This window comes from Ovis canadensis, chromosome 9 (assembly GCF_042477335.2).
Source record: "Ovis canadensis isolate MfBH-ARS-UI-01 breed Bighorn chromosome 9, ARS-UI_OviCan_v2, whole genome shotgun sequence".
In the NCBI taxonomy this organism is placed as follows: Eukaryota; Metazoa; Chordata; class Mammalia; order Artiodactyla; family Bovidae; genus Ovis; species Ovis canadensis.
The window spans coordinates 61,848,615-61,869,609 of record NC_091253.1 but is presented as its reverse complement, the minus strand read 5'-3'; the positions used below and the strand labels follow the sequence as shown (position 1 = coordinate 61,869,609).

At 35.3% G+C, this 20,995-nt stretch overlaps 1 protein-coding gene across 1 annotated transcript in view; it reads right to left on the bottom strand.

The window, feature by feature from the left end:
• The window catches only part of HNF4G (hepatocyte nuclear factor 4 gamma), a 133,567-nt gene that overhangs the window by 60,397 nt on the left and 52,175 nt on the right, over positions 1-20,995 (bottom strand). The window contains exon 2 of the mRNA XM_069600332.1: positions 19,347-19,400. The gene's annotated coding sequence lies outside the window, so the exon portion shown is untranslated. The remainder of the gene's footprint in view (positions 1-19,346; positions 19,401-20,995) is intronic.

Genomic DNA, 20,995 nt, shown 5'->3' with positions numbered 1-20,995 from the left:
ATGTTAAGAATATATACAATTTTGAAAAATAGGAAACACAATTACTAAACAAAGATGAAGAAAATTTCACCCTAAACTGAAAATTATAAAGAGCAATTGTTTTTTACATTTCAAATGAGCCTTTTTTTTTTTTAATTACAATACTCAGTGTTAATAAAGATGTAGTAGAATGGACAATCTCTTATACTTCTGTTGGATATGCTCATTGAACAAACATTTTGCAAAGCTACCTTTATAACATTTCTCTCAAATTGCTCATTTTATGAGAAAGAAGGCCATTTCTAGAAACTCTTCATGGTGGAGAAGACATGGCCTTCCTGTTTCTTCATGGGACATGAAAGAGTTCCCCTCATCCAGTTCAGTCCAATAGCTCCTTTCCCTCCAGATATTTACATTGCTTTCTCCTCTAAAATTTTTCAACATAAGTCTTCTGGCCTATTCCAATGAAGAGATTTTTCATTCAATCTCCAGTTTCACTAAATACATATTGTTTAAATAGTTAAACAAGGAGGCTGTCAGGCTGTCAGTCATCTATTGCTTAGATGACTTATCAAATCCTATAAATACCGCAATATGAAGAAATAAGAAACCTAAGGACAACCAATCACAAACAGCTATAGCTATAAAGCTTGGCTAAAAGCTTTAGCCAAGCAAGTGACTGCCTTTATTTGCATCTTCTCTCTTCATTATCTCCGTCTTCCCCTAGCTCTTGCCAGTGCAGTGCTTCCAACCACTTCTGATCTGTCTGATTAGATAACTGATTTTTGCTCAAATAAACTTAAAATTTTTATTATGTCTTAGTTTATCTTTTAACAATATAAGCAGAGGTCGATATACATTTTCACACATTTTAATAATATATATATGAACATATATGTGTATATGTGTTTGAACATACATAAATATATATATGTATATATTTTAATCATGTTTCAACTCTGTTCCCTCATGCATCTCTTGCAGGCACTAAGTCACCTGTTTTTTTGTGTCAAACCAGTCTTATTCCAAGAACCATCCCCTTCCTCACCTCCAAAATGCAAGAGGCAAAGACTGCTTTTGTGGCTCTTCTCTTTTTTCCAGAGAATCCACCTTCATTGCTTATGAGTTGAAGCTAGAAATGTCTTTGTGGCCTTCCTCATATGGTTCCTGTGAGGATAGGTCAGACCATTCTGAAAGTCAGCTGGGGTTGGCAGAAAAGCAACAAACTTCAGAGGGACTCTGACAAATCATAAAATCTCTTGCAGACTTTGGTTCTTCTCTACAAAATGAGACTCATCCCAAAAGATTGTTTTGAAGAATTAGCAAAAGTAATTATATGAAAGTTTTATATACTCTGTGAAGTAGCATGGCAAAGTGAAAGTGAAGTTGCTCAGTCGTGTCCAACTCTTTGCGACCCAATTCTTTGCAACCCTGTGGACTGTAGCCTACCAGGCTCCTCCATCAATGGGATTCTCCAGGCAAGAATACTGGAGTGGGTTGCCACTTCCTTTTCCAGGTGATCTTCCCGACCCAGGGATCGAACCTGGGTCTCCTGCATTGCAAGCAGATGCTTTACCCTCTGAGCCACCAGGGAAGGTCTGTTATTATTAGGTGAGAATGGGATATATATATATATATATATATATATATATATAATGAAGGGACAATAAAAGAATCTTCTTGACCCTGTGTGTTTTTAGCTGGGACAGAGATTAGATTAGCATCTAATCTCAGATGTTAGTGATTCAAACTATCAACGCTGTAAGAATTTAGAAAGGGAAGAAACAAGTAGGTGGGAACAACAGAGACAGATTGAGGGGGAGGTGACACTCCAGACAGGTCTTGAAACATTAGAAATAACATTAAGTGAGCATTTCAAACCAAAAGTAGAGTATGAAAATAAGTACAGAAAACTCCTTTGAAAGGCAAATTCCTTCAGTGGTCAGGAAAAGAATGAAACCAGTTCATAACAATACATGTTGGTATAACGCAGGTGGTTTTATACCAGTGTTGAATATTCATTGAAAGGACTGATGCTAAAGCTGAAGCTCCAAAACTTTGGCCACCTGATGAGAACTGACTCACTGGAAAAGACCCTGATGCTGGGAAAGATAGAAGGCAGGAGAAGAGGAGATGGAGAAAGACAGGGAAGCCTGGTGTGCTACAGTCCATGGGGTCACAGAGAGTGGAACACAAGGCAGCGACGGAACAATAACCACAAATAAAGCAGTGGACAAGAAAAGCAGCACTGCCCCGGGGCAAACCTTCCCTGGAGAGGATGTCATTGCAACAGGCTTAAATGTCTGGCCATAATGATTTCATTTGTCTAAAGCTGCTCACTGGTTTCCAACTTTGCTCTTCCTGGGCCATCTCTTGCCTACTGCTGTCTTCCTCTGCTTGGAAATCCTCATAATGGATCTAAACATTTGTCTCCTAACAGATTTACATCTCCATTTCATTGAGAATTACAGTTATCTTAGAAGTACTTTTTCACACTCCTCAAATCTCTAAAATTAGGAGCAACTCCCTAAAAGATGTTATGGGTTTTATGTACAGTTGTAAACTGCCTATTTTCTATATTCTCAACACATATCTATTGGGATTATATAAAAATCTAAACATCATAAAATTAAGTTCTTTAGCAAAGCTTATATATCAGCAATGTCACAACCATTAGAGAATCATTCAAATTTGCTCATGCTAAGACTCTACGTTATCATTTATTGTTTCAATAACCCTTTGATGTTATTATTTTTTATTATTTGTTTTGCAGTAGAAGAAATTGTTATTCACAAGGACTAAGTTACTTTCCTCAGTCACAGAACTCATCAATGGCGAAGACACGATTGAAAAGCTTATACTCTTTAAACACAAATGAATTTTAAAGAATGGATGAAGTGAGTAGCATTTTGGATTTCCAAATTATAAACGGTGCTATAACTCCATCCTTAATTTACGAAGTGTAAACTGGTCCTGGTCCAGTAATGTAGAAAGCCGGGGGAGGGAAGGGAGAACTCATTAAGTACAGACCTCTTTCTGTTGAGTATTTTCACATGTGTCTGTGCGTAGTTTCAATCAGCTTGTGACCGTAGACAGTCACAATCTTCAAATTCCTTTGTTTGCTGGACACAGAAGTGTCTCTTATTATCTAAATTATAAACATTAACATTCTTGCAGTTCACAAACTCACAAAAGAAAATCTAAGAGAGAAGAGTTAAGAAAAAGAAAGCATTTGCAATTGTTTTCAGAACACTGAAATGCACTCTACTACATTAGTGCAAGTGAATTAAATATGTGCATGTGCTCTGATAAGCAATTTTTATTAAAGGAACCTGTTTCCTCCATCATTAAACAAACATTCTTCAAATACTTTATAAACTTGTTAGTTTGAAAAAGTGCTAATTAATCATTCAGTGCTGGGCTCCAAACTGCCATCCTGTCTAGTGCTCAGAATGGAACATGGGTTTATAAGCTTTTAAGATATTTTGCAGGCACCGTATAAGAAACAAGAATGACAAAAGGCGTAATTGTAATATGGGTAGAAAAAAATCAGGTTTGTAGTATAAGACAGGAAGAAAAGGAGTGTGGTGAGAAGGTTGTGGTCAGTATATACACTGAGACTTTCCAATATATATGAGACCTTAGGAATCAAAAGCAAGTCAGGCAAGAAGAAAAGGGGTCTTTACAAAATGTTCAAGTAATAAATAATTTACAAAGCAATTTAGAAACCTCAGCAGTCACCACTTACAAGGCTGTGGTAGGGAATGGAGTCTATATTTGTAAAGAGTGGAATCAATACAAAGAGTACGCTGTCAGTTTTTCTATAGTGTCAATATCTCAGACTGGCTGCATCCACGGGTGCTCCCATGGAAACAATTTCCAAAAGTATAACTATTGAGTGACATGCTGCATGGATTAAATGATTTACTTTAATTCCTGAACTGGACGTTGAAAGACCGATAGCCCCATAAGAATGCTAGACATGCTGAGCACAAAGCAACCTATAATAACAGTGTGATTTTGGAATGTTTTATACTTAAGAAAACCCCAGTGCCGCAGCAAGTTCCATTGAGAACAAGAAGTAAAAATGAGAAGTGTCCATGATAGACTTTAAATATCTGGTTACCAGGAGGATCATTCACAATGTTGAGAGGTCTGATTAAACAGATTTATTGGTCAGCTTTCTAGTTTGTAAGTCATCAGATTAGATCTTAAAACTGCAATGAGCTGTCTTAACTGTTCCCTTTCCGTTTGCACTTATGTGATAAAGATCTAGTAAAAATTTTTGAAGAGTCTTATCAAGCTCAAACAGGGTCTTAGCACTAAATAATTAGGTATAAGAAGGACTAATTTCATTAAGTCGGAAGGCAATAAAATGAAATTGACTGTAAGTATAAAGCAATGGAAAGCTTCAGAGAGTAGTGTAGCAGGAAAACACTTCATCTCTAGCAATGAAGTAGGTTTAAAAAAGATGACTCTCCCAACCTCACTACTGAGTGACTTTGACTTTTTAAATGAGAACATGAGTTCAGTTTACCTCTAGTCCATTCCAGCTCTAATAATTCATTATTATTAACATCAATTATTATTCAGGGTTACAGTACATTGATCTCTGTGAGGTAGGTGTAAATGTTTGATCTTAAATTGAAAGGCACTGAATTATTGGGATTAAAAACTAACATGTAAAAATAAGAATGGGCTTCCCTGGTGGCTTAGACAGTAAAGAAGCTGCCTGCAATGCAGGAGACCTGGGTTCGATCCCTGGGTTGAGAAGATCCCCTGGAGGAGGGCATGGCAACACATTCCAGTATTCTTGTCTGGAGAGTCCCCGTGGACAGAGAAGCCTGGCAGGCTACAGTCTAAGGGGTCACAAAGAATAGGACACGAATGAGTGACTAAGTACACACAAATATAAGTTTTGTTATTATTATTATTTTTAGCTTTTCCAGATTAGATTCTATCACTTAGGAACAGTCATACACATTTAGAAGGTGGAAGAGACTCAAAAGCTTCACTATTTCCATAGCAGTAGCAGGTGAATAAATGCTTAGGCATCACCATATAGGAGGTAGTTTTGTGAGCCCTTTGTTCTTTGCATGAAATACCTTCCTGCTTCAAATTTATAAAGTGGTTTCTGATTTTCTGACCGAAGCACAGATGACAATGTCTTATATTTTGTTAACACACAGAAAACATCATAACACCTATATTCATTTTAAAGTTTGAGGAAGCAGAATCAGAAAGGATATCAAAGACACTGAGGTAAAAACTATTAAGCTTGTCTGATCTAGGACTTCCCTAGTAGTGGTCCAGTGGTTAAGACTCTGCCCTTCCAATGCAGGGGGCATGACTTTGATCCCTGATCTGGGATCTAAGATCCACACGCCAGGCAGTGAAAAAAAGAAAAACTGGCTGATTCATACTGCTCTCATTTGAATCTCAGCTTTCTTATCTGTAAAATTAAAAATTTTGTATATTAATACCAAAGACCCTTAATGTTTCAAACACTATGACTGTGTGATTTTAAGTTTACTGTTTCAAAATGTCCACTTGTATTATATGACAGTGGCAATTTGATACATGGCTTCTATTCTTAAGGAATCAATCTATCAATATTTGTAGAGAGAAAAATTGGTAAGGTAGCATGAATAGTGAGAAATGAAATTATTCTAATTCTAGTCACTTTTGAAATTCAGAGGAAAATTCCTAATTAAAGATTTGGGTGATCATGATATTAATAGTAGATCTAAGCTGGTCTTTACAGAGTAAATAGATTCTGATTGGTGGACAAAAGAGGACTTCGGGGTTTAAAGGACATGTGGGCCATGTGATTGCATTTGAAAAATGGGACTATATTATAGAGGGTTTAGATGCTGAGACAGAAATTTTCAGATTTATTTCCAGGCATGATTGGAAGCCATGAAAGGTTTTTTAAAAAGTAGATAAGTGATACATCTACGAATCAAATGACACATAAAAATATATATCAATCCTGGAAGTCTTAAATGTGGCAGGTCCTGAAAGCAAGAACATGTTATCAATTTTAATAATAAAACAAAATATTTAAAAATGGGTGATCCACACATAGAATTATATGTAAAAAGACAACCCATCTGTGAGTTGGCAAAAGGAGACTGTCTCAAGGTAAGTATTACCATGAAGGAAATTAAAGTTTGTAAAAGTGTGAGATGTAAAAAGTGTGAAAATTATTACTGAGGAAAGAATGAGTAAACAAAACAAATGGGATATCAGGTTTTTTCATTTATTAAATTGTTGAGATGTTAAGTGGGATTATGAAATTACTCACTTTTGAATTCACTTTCAGAGAGTGAATTTTCAAAATCAACTTTAAAATTTTAAGCCACAAAAGGTTTTTAAAGTTTTGTTTGTTGTTTGCTTGACTTGGGTCAGGTTCTATTCACAGCGGTATAGATAAGCTGTATGGTTCATTCTGCAAATGAACCACAGTAAATTATCACTAATTTAACTAAAGTAAAAATGCTATTATACAAGGATGACTATTTTCATGTATTTTATCTTCCATCTCAAGGCTTAGTTCTACTCTATACTTAACAAAAGTTCAATATACATATGATCAATGAGGGACAAAAAGATGGCCAAAGTAGGTTATTCAAATCTAGTTATTAAAATATAATATGTATTGTCAAGGCTCAGGGAAAAAGCATGTTGGAGTCTTTGCAAAATTGTCAATGGAAGTTACACTTAATGACATATAGATAATTTTAGGAGAAATAATGGAGCAAAGGCTTGTCCTAGAGAGAATATCCAAAAAAAAAAAAAGGATCATCAGATTCATTTGTAACATCAAGGCCAAGAAGTCCAATGTGAAGAAACAACAGCTAGAGATTAGGAATCCAGTTAAAATAGAGGCTGTCCATTCATTCGTTTATTCATAAGATTGGCAATAAGCCATGAAAAAAATAGGTCCTGTATAATCACTTTGTGTCATATCTGATGCTTTTGATCTAAGGCATGATGGGCAGCTGGAGCAGATCTATGAGGAGGTAGCTGTGACAACCCTTAGAATCTATGTGTAGGCAGCATGACTTAATTCTATGCCTATCAAATGTTGTATCCCAATAAAGAAGATGTGGTACATAAATATAATGGAATGCTACTAAGCCATAAAAAGAAAGAAATAATGTCATTTGCAGAAACATAGATGCAACTAGAGATTATCATACTAAGTGAAGCAAGTCAGAAAGAAAAATTCCATATGATACCACTTACATGTGGAAACCAAAAGATGGCACAAATGAACGTATCTAAAAACAGAAATAGACTCACAGACCTAGAGAACTGACTTGTGATTATCAAGGGATGAGGGGTGGGGTGGGGGAGGGAGATGGAGAGGGATGGACTGGGAGTTTGGGATTAGTAGATGCAACCTATTAATATTACATTTAGAATAGATAATTAACAAGTTCCTACTGTATAACACAGGGAACCCTATCCAAGCTCCTGGGATAAACCAAACAAAAAACAATGTATATATGTGTATAACTGAGTCACTTTGCTTTTCAGCAGAAATCAGCACAACATTATAAATCAACTATAATAAAAAAAATAAAAAGTTTTCTTTAAAAAAATTTCATCCCAAGGTATTTGACACTGTTCTATCAAAAGTATCTAATAAACTATGTTGTCTGAGCCTGGTGTTATTCAGAATCCTGGCTCATTTGTACCAACTTCAAAGGCAGGGATAATCAAGGGAGCAATCAGAAGAGAATTTTTTTCAAAATGTACGATGAAAACTACAGAGATAAGTGTTACCTTGGTGAATTTCAGGAAAAATAATTCACTTTTGAAAACTAAGTTTATCTTAAATACTAACGTTGGTAAGAAACAAAACATGTATCTTTAAAAATGGATGCTCTAAATTTGATAGCTGGCAGTATCTGTGATAGAAAACAACAGAAAGAATGAAAGACATATATAGAAAGAAATATCCCCAACCAGCTCAAAACCTGAATAGTTCTATGGTATAGACCTAATGTGGCTTCCTGTTTTGCAGTCACAGATTTTTACAAAGAGTTTCCAATTAAAATTTTAAAACAGTATTTTAGAGATTTGACTTTGGATTAAATTATCTGGAAAAGTTAATCAATTGCTAATTATATGCCAATTCACAAGATGGTTATAATTCTGCAGTGCAGAGAACTCTGATCCTTCTCTTTCACGGTCTATTTATCCAATGAAAACTCTTTGGGATTGGATGTCAAAAGATCTTGACTTGAGAACTATCTCCACCATTCAGGGGTGAGTGGATTTTAAGAAATGCTTTCCTTTTTACAGAATATGATAAAAACAGTGTAGAAAATCTGAAAAATGTAAGACTGGAAAACAAAAACTTCTGCAGTTCTAATGCTATATTTATTTTTATATATTTTTCAAAATTTAAAATGCTTGTAAATTCATTATTATTAATTAATATAAAGTTGGTGATATTTCACTATCTTTGACTTATAAGTATGAATACTGTTCAACAATATACAGTAGACTTATTAGTTATATTAAGGGCAACATTTTCATTATCTGTGTCTAAGAGCGTGGGGACTATATTCCAAGACATCAGTTTTTAATTTGAGCTGTTCACTGACTTGCTATACAACTCTGGACAATTTTCTCTAAGATTTAGTTTCCTTATTCATAAAATGTGATAGAGATGGCCGTCACCTCATAAGTTTTGTGAAGAATCTTAAAGGGATTAGGTAAACATTCCTTAGCACTGTACCTTGCTTTCATTCATTCATTCATTCACTCATTTCTTCAACAAATATCTGCTGAGTTCATACTATGTCCCAGTCACTATACTAGGCATTGACAAACAAGGCTGATGCAGTTCCTGCTCAAATGAAGCTTCTAGTCTATTAAGGAAGACATTCAAAAGATTCTACAAAGTGATTGTCACCATAATAAGCATTAAAGTGTTAGGAGAAGATATAACTGGGGGAACACATCTGGTCTGAAGTGACCCTGAGCATCAGCAAATGCTTTCCTGAGAAAATAACATTTAATCCAGAACCTGACGGAACAGTAGTCAAGCAAAGAGATGAATCATGACAATTCAGAGAGGGCCCTGAGGTGGATAGAAGCTTTGTGCAGTGGAGAATTCAGGTTTGGGATTCAGAGATATGTTTCTATAATTACAGTCATACATATTATGCCTTTGTATATCTTGCTTTTATTCACATTATTAACCTGTGAACATTCTCTATGTTATTAGAAAACATGATTTGTAACAGTTGTTTAATGATCATCATGAAGATAATAAACTTAACTATTTTCCTATTAATCATCTGATTTAAGTTCCTTGTATTTTTTAAAGAAATGTTAAGCCAAAAGCTCATATTTACTTCAGATTATTTTCTAACAATGACATATCAGGTCAAGGGAAAATGTTGTCAATTTTGCCAAAATTTAATTTCTTTAAAAGAGTAAACATTCACATTTTGAAAAACAGCCATTCACTTGGTTTCCTTAACTTGACTCTTTGTTAACTTTAGTTTTGAGTCTTTAATAATATCTGTATAACAATAATATTAATAATAGGGCATGATACTCCATTGAGGTATTTCATATGAAAGTGTCATCTGTATAAAAAAGTGTACTAAGAGGTTAGTTATTCTGTTCATCAGTGTTGTTAATTATTATTGGCCAAGCATATTAACACAGAAATAATCATTCTAAGCAACTATGACTAATAATACTTAAGATCTTCGACTGTTTAATCCTGCAATAGATGTCATTAAGATAAAATTTTAATGCAAATATCTGCTCTATACTTAGTTTTAAAAATATCACCTACTTTCTATTTAAATATAATCACTTTCCTTAGTTTTAAAGAAAGTAGATCTATCGTTGATAAACCCAGCTTTGCATCAATGATATTGAACTTTAGTGAAAAGCTGCAGACTACGTGTTTTTTAGAGAGAATGAAAGATGAGTGACCTGAACAATTTAGACTGTGAGGCCACTTGGTGAGATGCAGGGGGCAGTGTAACAAAAGCTGAGGAAGGAAATGGTTGAACTAAAGTGTCTGAGCAGGGAGGGGCCTTGCACCAGCCAGAATTTCCCTGGGCAAAAGAGGTGGATATTTTAACAAGAGAACACCTCTGCTTATTTTGTTAACAAGACTGTTCAAAGGAAAGGTGCTGAGCTCTGAGCCATCAAAACCACTTCAAGAATTACATTTGTGTCGGAAAGAGAAAATGAACTTGTCTTGACTTAAGACAGAATTAGGGAAATTTGTATCTGTTCTAATTGAAATAAAGGAATAAATATTTTAATCAATTAACATACTATGTTTAGAAACACGGCCAATTTCATACTTACTTTAGTAAAATGTTAACATGATAAACAATTGAAATGTTATCATTTTATCATAACATATCATTTCAAATTTTGGGTTATAACAGCCTGTGCCTGTTTGGTTCACATGTCATTGAGTCAGAAGCGTTCTGTCATCCCTCCTGAATGCCCAGTCACTACTGAACACTCTGCTACTTAGTCAAAAACAGAAAAAGCAATCAGATTAAAATTATAACTAGAATATGAAAAATCAATTGGGAATAACTTTAAACAGGAAACAATAATAAAACGATGATCTAAATCTACTAGAAACTCTGTCGCTCTTACAGAGAGAATTAAAATATGAGTGTTTCAAACTGTATAGTTTAAAATTCAAACGTTTTTGATGGGAAACAGAAAATAATCACTAATACAGCAATATCTAAAAGAATATAAACTTACCAGCATTCTCATGTATTTAGCAAGCACATAAGGTGCTCGGGAAAAGCAGCAAAAAAGAAAACAGCTCTAATATATATTACCTCTTTCAAGATTAACACAAGAAGGTCAGTTTAAAACCCTCCCAAATTTCCAGATGAGACTTTTGATTTCTTCTAGGCAAGTGGCTAATTTGTCTGCTCTTTAATAACTATAGCACAACTGTGAAATGTCCTGTAATCTCCTTCTTGTTCTGGAAGGCATTTATATCACACTGCAGAGCATCAAGTAGGGAATTCTGAGGTTAAGATTTTACCTTTGAAGGTACCCACTTACAATTTGATCATCTTGAAAATATTGTCACATTGCTCTTTGAGAGTTTTCTCTTTGTTCTAGTTTTTAATCAATATCATATTGTTAGTCAAGTCTATATAAAAAGGCTATCTGAACATGTCCAACAAGATTCACTAAATTTTACTCAAAGATTTAGTGATTTTACTCAAAAATTACATGAACAAAGGTGCAAGTAAACTACTGGGCTCATGTTAGGCGATGAAAACATGAGTATGTGTGCGATTCAGAGGCATAGAAAGTGGATAGCACATACTTTTTGTTGTTCTGGCACTTTTTGGTTTTTATTTTTGGATGTTTCCAAATGTTAAAATTTTCATTAAAAATTCAGATGTACAATTTTTATCAAAACATAAATAATACTGAGCTTAAATTTCCCTGTGGACAGTGTCCAGGAAATCCCATTCAGGCTGTGTGTTGTGTGTGTGTGTTTAGTCTCTCAGTCATGTCCGACTCTTTTGCCACTTCATGGACTGTAGCTCAGCAGGCTCCTCTCCATGGGATTTTTCAGGCAGGAATGCTGGAGCGGGTTGCCACTTCCCTCTCCAGGGCATCTTCCCAACTCAGGGATCGACCCACATCCCCTGTGTCTCCAGCGCTGCAGACGGATTCTTTACCTGCTGAGCTATAAGGCTATGCTCCCATAACGGCACATGTGCTCTCCAGAGGTGCTCTCTGATTGTGTCATTAGCTTCTACCCACCCCCCTACTCCAGCTAGTCCCTATCGGAATTAGAGATGGCAACTCTTCAAATATATAAAAATCATGATATAATGAAGAACAGGTATATACCTCAATAACAAAGCTAACATACTGTTATTGAAATTCCAAGGAAGGAGAGCTTTTTCTGGCTATCACAGAGACATCCATAGAGTTGGACCTTGAAGAAAGTGGAATTGTGACTGTGGGAAGAGGGCAGATGGGCATTCCCTCTGCAAAAGCCTCGAATGCAAGGCAGTGGCGATCTGTGTGTTTGATTCTAGCAGAGGAATTGAAACAAATGAAACATAAAAATGTTACAGGTGGGAGGAATTCCAGATGTAGTCTAGTCCAGGGGCTTTTCAAATTTTTACCTTCTGGAAGTATTTTCCAAGCTAATTTCAAGCATGTAACCATAGGTAAAATACAGTTTTTAGGAGACTTTAGGAGACTAAAGCACTCCTGATCTGTAGGACTTGGCAGAACATGGAAAATCACCAGCCTAATTCCATTCCCCCATGAGAAAGGAGATCCAGAGAAATGAAGTAACTCACTCAAGCTCATTACGAGGTTTTGAGAACAAGAGTCCTTAACTTACTTTGCAGTGATGTGTATAACTCGATGAATTACCTCAACTATGTTTTCCGGCAGAGTTCAGGAAAAATAAGGTAAAATATTATTCAAATATCATACTTTAATATGAAAAAATTAATAATGATGGACAATTTTTACATCCACCTGAATTTTGTTTTATTTTAAATCTACCTTTATAACCCACTCTTGATTTGATTGCTGAAAATGATTTTTTAATATAAAAGTGAAAATCAGATATTAGACCTATACTTGCTTTCAAAGCACAGTCACGCTGCAGGATTTGGCCTGTTTTGCTGTTTGAAACTTTCAACATTCATTCTAGAAGGCTCCATCATGGTTGCACAGCTGAGTAATCAAAATGTAGCGCTGTGCTCAAAGAAGTGGAGATTCTTTTCCCCAAACTTAAATTTAATTTCACTATACATATTTGACACTTATCAATTAACCTAGGAAAGCATTGTGTTGTCATTAATTGTGGAAATCACTTTTTACTATTTAGATTAATAAAGTAAACATTCCCTTATATATTACGTAGATCAATGGACAGCAAGGAGATCAAACCAGTCAATCCTCAAGGAAAACAACCCTGAATATTCATTGGAAGGATTGATGCCGAAGCTGAAGCTCCAACACTGTGGCCACCTGATAAGAGACAACTCATGACAAAAGACCCTGATGCTGGGAAAGATTAAGGACAGGGAAGAGAAGGGAGACAGAGGATGAGATGGTTGGATGGCATCATCGAATTAATGGACATGAGTTTGAGCAAGCTCCGGGAGTTGGTGATGGACAGAGAAGCCTGCTGTGCTGCAGTCCACGGGGTTGCAAAGAGTCAGACAGGACTGAGTGATTGAACAACAAAGCAATTAAGCATGCATTCGCTAGAAATTACACTGTTTTCAAATTCCACAGTATTTTTGCAAAAATAAAACTCTTATCTAAGCACACACACACACACACACACACACACACCCCTAAAAAAAATATTAGGAATTGAAAAGAGTATTTTTAATGTTTTTCAGTTTATTACAATATGTTCTTTTACATTTGCATTCATGATAGTTAAACAAATATAGACTATTTGTCACATTTTCTTTTGCTATCCAGTTTCTGAATCAAAATATTCATTCAACAAAAAAGTACTCATACACGTACAACTATTTCTTTACACAAAACATACACATACTTAAAGTCATTAAAAACAAGTGATGGAGCCTTGTTGATGACACAGGCTGGTATTATTTTTTAGACCGACCTTATCTCTATTGTTTACTGTGGGGTCAATTAATGTACAGCTCTAAACAATCTCCTTAAGTTCAAATTCTGGTTCCACCACTTGCATGACCTCAGGGAAATATACCCAAATTCTTTTCACCTCTATCTCCCCCTGTATACGAAAGGAACAACATCCAAATATAACTAAGCAGTAAATATGTTAACACATGTGAACTGCTTAGTGTGGAGGCTGACATCTTTAAAACAGTGTGAGTTATTACTATTAGTCTGAAACTATAAACAATGAAAAATTCATACATGTTCTTCCTTCAAAGGTTCTTCTTTCTGGATGTTTAGAACATCTAGACAGTCTACATGAATTATAAAACTGTAAAGAATGTAGATTTAAAAAAAAATCTTAAAGAAAAGCTTAAACCACCATACAATGTTGTTTTTCTCCCTTCTTGCTTTCTTAGAGGGGGAAAATCTGCTGAATTTGTGACACCTCTTGAAATAAAATCTTTAGGTTACAGCAGAATTACATATCTGGATAAAAGAGACAGAAAGTATCAGAAACTGCTGAACAGTCTCCACAGAAGAGACTATTAAAACATATCCTCTTCTAAAGACAGAGCCCCTGGTTCTATACAGTTTGCATTTGAAAACTGCATCATCAGTGAAATATGCAAGAAAAAAAAAGGCTTAACTTCATCCAACGTAGCCTGCTTTCTAGGTGCATGAATCTGCTGACTGTTCAAGGACAATCATTTCTATTTCTTTCAGGTAAAAACAATCATTTGCCTTCATTCATGAGAAAATCTGGGAGATATTATCTAAGAGGTGGACTTATCTCCTAATAGGGGTTGTAGCTTGGAAAGAGACAATTTAGAGAGTTGCATTTGAGAGGAGAATATTGTGCTTAACAGACACTGAGGGATAATTCTGCACTGTGCATTTTGCAAGGCCTTTCTCTCATTTAATCCTAACCAGATTTTATACAGTGATGGGTTATTGTCCTCAGTTTTAAAAATAAGAAAACAGACTCAAAAGGGTACAGTAACTTGAGGAAAGACATAGACTATTCACAATACTAGGATCCTAACCTAAATTTATCTGGTACCAAAATGGATTCCCACATCACCACACCACATTTGGAAATCCTGGAGTCTAATAAGCCACATTCTTTAATTTTTAGAGTGAATTCATAGCTCCTGCATTCCCAGACTCAGCATCCAGCTCTTGCTTAGCTATGAGTTTCATTGTCTTCATTGAAAGAAACATATATGTTAGAAACTCTACTGTGTAAGACCTGGATTTTGGAATCCATACCACAACACGTTTCACAACCTTAGAATGCCTGGGGAAGTCTCAGTGGACCTTTAATATCCATGAATTCCTTAAAAGATTTTCCTCCTTTGTCCTCAGAATCATTTGAATTTCAATATATATTTATGTAAACTCATGAACCATCAGAACATCTTTTAATAATTTTTATAGCAGTGTAAATGGTGATACAAATCAAAATGCAAGGTCTAATGGAATAATGAACCCTCAGTTTGGTTTCATTTAACTTGGATATTGATCTTATTTTGAACATTTATATACTTCAGAAAATTCTTTTTCTTTCTTGGATATCTATTGCCTTTCTGCTCCATTTGCATTATGTTTCCAAATTCAGTCAAGTGGATTAACTGTCCTTCAATTTTTACATATACAAAGAGACTTGACTTGAAAGCTTTGATTCTAAATATATAATGCAATAGGGCATCACCTGGTGGCACAGTGATAAAAAACCCACCTGCCAACGCGTCTCAATGCAGGAGATGCAAGAGATGTGGGTTCTATCACTGGGTCGGGAAGATCCTCTGTAGGAGGAACCCACTCTGGTATTCTTGTCTGGGAAATCCCATGGACAGAGGAGCCTGACAGGCTACAGTCCATGGAATAACAAAGAATTGCCCATGACTGAGCAACTGAACATTCACGTGTGCATACATAAAGAAATATACAATTGTAATAGTACTTCTTTTCTCCACAGATTCTAACAAACGTTTTAGCACTGAAAGTCCCTGGTTCAAAAAATTAACCTAAAAATCCTTTCAAAATGTAATGGCTGGCTTTGACCTCAGGGAACATACGCACATAAGTCAGGTGGCTTCCTTTTCAATTTCAGGACAATCTAAAATGACAAAATCTGTAAGATTCTTGAAGTTTAACCTGGCAAACAGTTCTGTTTTACCTTACAAACCCTAGTAAAGGTGTTGTTAGCAAAACTGACAAGGTGTTGATAAAGCCAGTAGGTTTGAGGGGGGCTAATTAACTTTATAGCTAAATACAAAGTTTTTAATTTCATTTTGAAATAGATAAGTCAAATCATCAAGCACTACATTAAAAAAACTTTTATGTTTAGTTTTCAAACTAAATCTGCTCATGAATATTAGAAATATTAATACTTTGGTGAAAAAGGTTAAAGTGTTGCTCAGTCCTGTTACTTGTGACATGCCACGTGTGTTAGGTATTAATACTTTGGTGGGGGTCACTTACTCCTCACCCATTATGTTTCTGTGCAACTGAATTTGTCTCCTTATCGCAGGCCAGCAAAAGAGGTGAAGGGACTTAACTGGTAGGCAAATTTGGGAAGAATAATCAGGGGTGTATAGCCCTAATCATGCCCTCTTTTGGGGGGAGCAAGCTGCCTACAAGTTTCCATAGAGGGTCACACAGAAAGGAATTCCTACTATCTGAATTCTTGATAAACTATGACATGAGGGAATTACAGTATATATAAAACAGCAAAGACAAATTTAAAAAATTATGCTTCAATATGTTATCTTCTCACAAATCCTAAAACACATAACCAGGTTAATTTTGCCAATGAGTTCGGCCTAACAAGTGTAAAAAATCCATACGCCCAATATTGATGTTGATAGTAAGATATATACTCAAACTCAGATGCTGAAAAATTTGCATGAGGAACTAAAGGTAAATTAGAAAGTCGCACACAAAGTGCCAGCTATATATGCTGAACACATATTTTAGTTCCTATTCTACAATAAAATTGTATTTCTACAGTTTATTGTAAATGAAAAATAAGACTGGGAACTGGGTATTACCTTCTTGGCACTTTACAATAAAAACAATAAATGAATAAATAAAAAACCTCATTGAAGCTGTAGGTTTCCAGTGCTCATCAATATAACTGATCCATGAGCCATTAGTGGGTCATAAAATAAGAAAGCTCAATAAAATAATCATAATCTCACATGTTTATTTAGTTCTGAGACTTAAATGATGGACCTTTGTACCTGACCATGCCTAGAGACAGTTTCATTATACACACACACACACAAATGCACACACAAACATGCTTATGCTTATGGTCTCTCTCTTAACTGTGTAAACTCACATACACACGTGTTCATGGGACATCTAGAAATACATCACAGCTTTTCTTTCATAAACAACAATGGGCTGTTGTTTAGTTTTCTTTTAAAAATAAATAGCTTAATTTTATGGATTTTATTTGTTTAATTTTATGGATATAATTTTTAAATGTATGCTATTTAAATCATAACGTATAATTCTTGACCTCTGAATTGACTCTGAATGGCAGATAAACCCACATGAAAAAAAGAAGTTCATCTTAGGTGAACACACTTTGACGCCTTATATTTCTAGCACCTGAACTTGTTTCAACACTATCAAGTTCTTTTAAGTAGGTTTTCAGGACATGAAATCCAAGATTTTCATATGATACTCAGTCTTCTTTCTACCTTCCTAACTGACACACAGCATGGTATATATAATTGTAATTTCTCAAGTAACAGGAGAGTTTAAGACAAGTTGAAGGTGAATCAGGACATGCTTCTTACAAAGAAAATTAAATATCTTTACACACTTAAAAGGTATCTCTTTTTAGTAACACAAAATTAGTAGGCCAATGCCACATCGTGATTTAAACTGTTTTCCCTGGCTAATCTTCAACTCATAAAAAGCAATGCTTATTGACTGTCTTTCTTCAAGTTTCTCTTATGCACAAGCAATAACTTCTCCCATCCCTTCTGGTCTTAATCATTAGATTTCAAAAAAAAAGGAATTATCTTCCTTCGCAGGCAATCTCTTTCACTAGAATTTTGGTTCTTCTTTGGATTCATTTCTAATCTATATCTAGAAGCCTTCTTCGTTGACTCACCCTAGTTAACCACAAAGATTTTCATCTCCTCTCTACCTTAACAAAAAACTTTATAACTCTATTATCCTACCTTTTTGTCCTTAATATTTTTTTCCCCCTCAGGCAGAGGTTCTAAGAAATTGTTTACTATTTGGGTTCCATTTAATCATCACCCACTCACTCGTTTTTAACCTCTTTCCATCCTAGTCATGCCAAGAAACTTCCTTTACAGTTGTCATCAGTCAAGGCCACAATTTCCTTAGCCTGTGCTGACATTTTTACACAATCCTCAATCTGGTCTTCCCAATTCCAGTTAGATTTATTCTTATCTGACAGATTAATCTTTCTAATGTGTAGTTTGGTTAAATCTTTTTAATGTTGAGACAGTGGAGGACAGAAGATTCTTAATGATTTTTCAATAGCTAAAGATCCAGGAATTGATGATTTTGAACTGATCATGTTGGAGAAAATTCTTGAGAGTCCCTTGGATTACAAGGAGCTCAAACCAGTCAACCCTAAAGGAGATCAGCCCTCAGTCCTGAATATTCATTGGTAGGACTGATGTTGAAGCTGAAACTCTAATACTTTGGCCACCTGATACAAAGTACTGACTCCATGGAAAAAACCCTGATCCTGGGGAAGATTGAAAGCAGAAGGAAAAGGGGACGACAGAGGATGAGATAATTGGATGACATCACTGACTCGATGGACATGAGTTTGAGCAAGCTCCAGTGATTGGTGACAGACAGGGAAGCCTGGCGTACTGCAGTCCATGTGGTTGCAAAGAGTCAGACACAACTGAGCAACTGAACTGAAAGAACCAGATGTATGTTTCTTCCCCTAAATAGGCTTTATCATGATTAACTATTCTTAACACTTCTGTTTAGCAAAACCATTAAAATTCTATAAAGCATTCACATATCTTCCTCAAATTTTACCATCCCCTCTGTGTAAGACAGTATCTTTTAAACATCTTTAACTATGACCTACAGTGAGACATACATTTTAAGTAGTGACCAAGTATACACAAAATTATACACATGTATTTTATATCAGTATGACATAAATCTACACAATTTTCAGGATATAATGATACTCTGTAACTTTGTACAGGTAAATCATGATCTATTAAACTTATTTCATCACCCAGTAATGAAGTGCAGCCCACTGTTTAAATCTTTGCCCTTTTCCTAGATTTGATTCAATTGAATACTTCATTAAGCCATTCATTCATTCCATTCAAGAAGACAAGTAGTAATCCCAGTTGGAAGTCAGGCATTTCTGCGCACTGGGAACAAAAGGACAATGAGCAAACAAGTCCCCCCTACCCCACCTCAGGGAGTTTGCCATGTCCACCCTCAAAGGATACCAAAGTATTTACCTGTTCTAACCATTTCACAGCTATATCATGCGCCTCTATATTTCCTCATCTTTTATTTCTAAATTCCATCTCCACAAGTAGACAGTGATATCCTTCAAGAGAAGAATCTTAATTACGAGTATTGCCTTCTGGACCATCACAAGGTAAGGGGAACAATACAGTAAGGGCCAAAAAACAACTGAGTGTAATCCTTAGCTCATCACTTACCAGTCTGCAAGTTCAGGCCAGTCACTCAACTTCTCTCAAATGCAGTTTTCTCATCTGTAAAATGAGAGGGTGGAGTCACATAAGCAGTTTTCAAATTTTACTGCATAAAATCTTCAGGACTCAGTGGAGATTCCAAAGTGTGACAATAAAGGGTCTTTGCTCAGAAGAGAGGATCCCCATCTCCTGCCTCAAGTAGAGCTTACAATTTTGTTTTAAAAAGAGTCTTGATGCTTTCAAAGAAAAGTCAGTTTGCTAAACCCCAAGATTTTGCAATCATGTGTTCATCTTGTCCATAGTTCAAGGAAGAATAAGGTAGGAAGAAAAGAGGGACTGCAGGAGGAAGAGAGGAAAGAAGAGAATATAGTTTTAATAGAGGGTGAACTATTATGTTTCAGGAACTATGTTAGGATTGGCATAAATGCTACCTTATTTTTTTCTATTCAACAATTTCACAAGGTAGGGATTTATTAGGCCCCTTTTACACACAAGGAAAATGAAGTTCAGAAATGTCAGAAAACGTGATCAAGTACCTAATATAGAAACAGTGAGGCCAAAATCTATTCTTCCATCATTTCAAGTTTCCCTTAAAGAAAGCTAACACAGATATTACATTTGTTTCTTAAGTTTTTTAAAAATTTTCTTTAGATTTCACCTGACTGGATCGTCACAACTTTGAGGAATATACTTCAGCATTATCCTAATTTTTCCAGTTAAGAATTCATGCTTCAGAGGAATGAAAGTGATCTGCTTAAAACTGAATTCAACGGGGGCAAAGATGGAATGAAATAGCTGAATTAATATTCTGCGCTCTTTCCATACACTAAATTGCCTCCTTTAAAAGAAACAGAAATAGGGAAAAATAAGAGGGAAGGAAGCAGAAAGGATGGGACAGGTGGAGAATTATAGCAATTCCACTGCTTACTTAAGATGGCTAGTGAATCAGATAATTTAATGGAAAGTACCTTGAAAAATCTGAATCACTGTATCAATGTGTCATCTTTATTAACTATTCATACAATGTACATTAAAGATGACATTTTATATGTTGGTAAAACTCCATGTGGTAATTGCAAATATATAAGAGCTATATAATGAATTAATTACTTAGACATACAATAGAAACTCATATAAAAGAGGGACAATCTGACATTCTCGAGATTATGATACAAGAATTGGTTACCTATGCCTGCTTTCTCTTATGATATACAGTCCATACTGGCAGTAGAATAATTCAAATTTTCAATTTTTCTTGGATTTCATCACAAACTCAATCAAAGCATGAAAGTCAGTATTTTAATATCCTCGCACCATGTGAAAAATAATAGCATGCTCTACTACCTGAACTCTTGGAGCATTTTTTATTTTGATTGTCTTCCCATTATACTGAGAGACTGTCAGGACTTTATCAGGAAGATCGCCCAAACAAACTAGAACATTATTAAGGTTCCAGCAGTGCAGTAACTCACTGGATGTATGAGTGATTAAAAGCCATACAGTTGTGACAAGGACCATAAGGAGATCAGACAGAGACGCTACATGTCTTTAAAAGGAAAAAAAAAAAAGAGGACTAGAATGATTTAACCCCTTGTCTCTTCTACCAGTACTAAAGCTGCAGTATTATTTGATCAATATTTAAGGCCTTGTGTGAC